Source organism: Hipposideros armiger, unplaced genomic scaffold (assembly GCF_001890085.2).
Source record: "Hipposideros armiger isolate ML-2016 unplaced genomic scaffold, ASM189008v1 scaffold_243, whole genome shotgun sequence".
In the NCBI taxonomy this organism is placed as follows: Eukaryota; Metazoa; Chordata; class Mammalia; order Chiroptera; family Hipposideridae; genus Hipposideros; species Hipposideros armiger.
The window spans coordinates 446,869-451,382 of NW_017731593.1; the positions used below are offsets into that span (position 1 = coordinate 446,869).

A 4,514-nucleotide genomic window follows, 5' to 3' on the forward strand; every position below is an offset into this window, starting at 1 on the left:
TAATCCAGTCATCTACCGATGGGCATTTTGGTTGTTTCCAATAGACCCCAAATTTTTTGAAAAAGAGTGTGTCTTATACATGGGGAAATACAGTAGATACTATTTTTCAATCAATCAAATTTGCAAAGATAAAAAAAATAGACCAAATTATTGCTAGTGATGGTGACTTCCATCAAATACAGGGCATGTATCTGACTTTCTTATTTGCTGCTGAAAAAAGCTTAATTGATACAACTTTTAAGTAAAAACAATCTTACCTGTAGGAGTAGATCCCAAGGAGATTACCTGAAAAACAAATAGATCACTTTGCCAGATATTAATTACAATACTAGTTACAAAATCCTCAAATTGGGAACAACCTACATGACTGATAGTAGGAAATTATTTACATATATAGAACCATTATATAGTCATTAAAAATGATGTTTATGAAAATTTATTAATGACATGGGGAAATGATTGTTAAAATATTAAATGAAAAAGTAGGCTAAATGTTGAATATATGGTATGAAGGAACTTTGGTAACAGAACCACCTGAGATCCAAGTGAACACATACATGAGAGAGTAGAGACCCCACATACATGAGAAGTTCCCATTGGTGTGTATGTAATTAAAGTTGTTCATTTTCTCTTGTTGATCTCTCTTACATCTATTTTATGCAAAGGCAGCATAAACAAAATTTTATAAAGATTATGGCACATGTGGATGAAGTCCATTTTGCTTCTACAAAAATTGACCCCTCAGTGCCATCTTAATGCCCTTATAGCACGGTATAGTCTGCTTCTAAATCAGAGAAACTGAGATGGGTAAACAAAGGCTGTAACTTAAATGAATAGTTGGGGCTATGGGAAACCCAAAATGGCCACGTATTTCTTCTGAGCTCCCTGGCAATCCCCATTTTTTGTTTTTTGCACTTCATCCCTTGTAGTGCATTTAAGCTGGACTTCATTCAACTGCAACTTAGTATAGGTTATCAATATGTTCTTATTGTTGTATGTGTGTTTTCTGGATGGGTTAAAGCCTTCCTCTGCTGCAAGGCTGATGCCCTCACAGCGGCAAAGAAACTGGTAGAAAATGTGTTTCCCACTTGGGGTATACCTTCCACAGTCTCTAGTGATCAAGGCACCCACTTCACCGAGCAAATCATACCAGCCTTAATGGAAAGCCTTGCAAACTTCTTGGAATTCTCACTGTCCTTATCACCCTCAATTATTAGGCAAGGTTGAAAGAACTAATGGAAAAACTAGATCTTAATTACAAGAACAAGTCTTAATTACATGGGACAAAATGAACTGATGAGGATGGTTACAATTTTTATGAATTTTTGTTTGAAACATTTCTGGTTCCTTAATTTTTTTGCTTTTCCAGATGTAAGGAAACCTTTTCTCTTAAATTATTACTTATAGCAATTTGGTAAATTATACCTCTGTAAATAGAATGAACACATTTACTTTTTTTCTCCTTACTTGATCCCTCTAGAATTTAGAAACTCTCAGTGAGTATTCTTATTTTCGTGGTAATATTTTTATTTGCATAAGTTCAATAAGAATCTGGTCTTGTAACAGGTCACAGTTGGAAACTGGTTATATTACCAAGGCTTTTACTGGAATTCCATATTTGACAGAAACATGCATAGACTCAGATATGACCAGGCAGCTTTAAGGAATTAAGATTGAGTTATGGAAGCCAATAAGACCCTTGGAAATGTCAGCCTGGTACTTTGTTTATAGGGTTCCCAGCAGCCTTTCCAGGTGAGTAAAGAAGGTCACTTCCTGGCATGTGCAGGAATCTCAAGCTATTTTGAGGATGTTGAGAATAGAGGCACTCACCCAAATCTATAGACATTCTAGGTGAAATCTGGTGGCAAATCCTTGCCTTGGCTTTTCTGGCCTTAAAAGGCCTTTTAAAGTTTCATCTGGAGGCTCTTTATGAAACATTTCAGTAAAGCAGATTTAAAAGAACCTATATGATCAATTGCTAGTCTTGTATTTATACAAATAACAGGTCAAGTTTATTGGGAAATTATTTTGCAAATAAATTAGTCTTCTTTTGGCTATCTTTGGTAAAAATGAAGGTGATTTTAAAAAGAAAAATTATGTTTCAGTCATATATCCTTGTGGATATTAGTTTCTAATGGTGTTCATTATCTTCTTTTTTTTTTTTGCTTGTAAGTCAGTGACAAAAAAATATTTAATGAGAAAATCATAAAGGAACTTCAGGGGATCAAGACTGGGTCCGTCTGAACTTGGGGTCACAAAACATTTTGGTCCTATTCCTTGACTGCTTAGAAATGAGTTAAGATCTTAGAAAGCCATAAGGGTGAGGAGGAAAATGAAGTGTCCAGACCACTCGATGCCCTGGGCTATCAAGAACTGCTAAGCTCATCCTCCCTTAGATTAGGGCTGCTTACCCATGCCCCAAATGTACGTGGCACAAAATGATTCTCAGTGAAGGTAGTGGCATCATTGTAGAAAGGGGCTTGAAGAGGAACAGAGAACTGGAATTTGGCCTTGGCAAACATAAGAGGAAGAAGGACGCCTTTCTCATATGCCTTCTTTCTGCTATAGCTGATTCCCTTTAGAGAGACATCGACCTTGAACCAGCCCAGACATTTCTTACTACAGCTTAGGATGCTCTGGATGTAGTAAATCCTGGTACTGAGCCAATGAGGCAGCTCCAGGTTGGGCAAGGTGATATCATTCTTGGGCAATGAGCAGATGCTTTCTTTGAAGGGACACTGGCAGAGAAGCCCATAGGTGTGCAGGCGTTCTGGGCAGGACTTTTGAAGGGAAATGAAAATGTCAAGTATATCATAGATGTCTTCATAGGTACAGCTACTGATTTCCCCCACATACGGGACTTTGACTGAGAAACCAGCCATTTCCTTCTGCACAGTTATTTCTACCTTCCGAGGAGCATTGAGGGTAACACTAGTCTGGGTCTGGGCACTGATGGACACACTCCCAGGATTGACAATGGGGTTAGGTTGCACAGTCAGGCTTTGATCACCACAGGGTCCTTCCCCCTCATCACAGTTCTCCTAGGAAAAGCTCCTGAGGTGGACTGGAACTTCAGGAAGACATTGGTGAGGGTCTCAGGGCTGGTGAGAAGCAAGCCGAGGGTGATCAGGAGCAGAGCCCGCATCAGGGGCATCATTACAAAGGGTGGGTCTGCACAAGGATAACTACCAATTGTCTTTTGAGATTTTGTTTCTATCTGTAAACTGGACTGGGTTATGAATTCTTCTATTTCCCTCCAATATCTGCCCAGGACTCTCCAAAATAACAATTTCAGTTTTTCTCCCATCTTTTGACTTGGAATCACTGAGACCTAAAACTGATCTTTTCCCAAAGCCTCAAGCCAACACAGGACAACTTGATATACACTTCAGAGAAATCACCACAACAGCTCATATATGGAAAACCTTTGCACCTGTTTCAGAAAGATCACGAGAGACATTCAAACCGCAGACCAGGAAATTCTATCAGATTGTCACTCCTTACCTTCACCCTATCCAAAGATGCTTCGAGCCAGACATCTAGAAATCTTCTCAGTTGCATGCCTTTGGAACTCAGAAACCAGGACAGTAGTTTGCTCCAATTATTAACCATTTTTTTTCTTTCCCTTCCATAGAAATGCCTCTTATTAAATACCCTACTGCTTGAACCCACCTGCATCACTGTCTCCTGAAATGGGACACAACTGTTTAACCAAACTGCCCTGTTCTCAAGACTGAGACTGATTTAATGAGATATGGAGCAATCTATCAACCAACTTCTGGAATAGGAAACTTCTCAGGAAATTTTAAAGGTGGGACTGAAGTGCCTCAGAACAGGTTTTCCCAAAATATGCCTCTTTGTGAATTATTTTGAGCTGAAGGCAATCAAGACCCTGGAGGCTCATGAGAAAGTTTTACCTCTCCCTTAAAGAATGTAACTTAGGGGTCTTGCCCATAATGAGTTATCACTGGAAGTAACTTTTCATGACCTATCTATAGGGCAGGGGAAACTTTTAACTACTCAACTCATTTGCTCTTCTTATCGTCCTATGAATGACCTTCCTCCCCTGTGAAATCCCAGGGTGCCTTACCTCATTCTTAGCTCAGAATGCCAATTTTGCCCCATTTTCTCTTTCTGTCTCTGAATCAATCATTTATGTGGGGCTCCCATACGTATGTATGTAATTAAATTTGGTCATTTTCTCTTGTAAATCTGTCTCATGTCTATTTGATTATTAGACCAGCTGAAAGAACCTAGAAGAGTGAGTAAAGAAAAGTTTCTTCCTTCCCTATAACCCTCACTCCTCACACATTTCTTCATGGTTTGAATTTGGGGAAGACACATTGAACATTTATTATTCTTATAATTTAAAATACACTGGGGACAGCCGAGTGGCACGTTGGTTAAGAGCTGGCTTGGAACGCCAGAGGGCCCTGGTTCGGATCCCACATATGAGGGCCAGTGACACTGCCCTCCACAGCTAAGATGCTGAACAACAGCTCAACCTGGAGCTG

General features: G+C 39.4%; 1 pseudogene; it reads right to left on the bottom strand.

Annotated features, from left to right (window-relative positions):
- Positions 1-2,366: 2,366 nt before the first annotated feature.
- Positions 2,367-3,157, bottom strand: LOC109389799 (ganglioside GM2 activator pseudogene; annotated as a pseudogene).
- Positions 3,158-4,514: the final 1,357 nt, after the last annotated feature.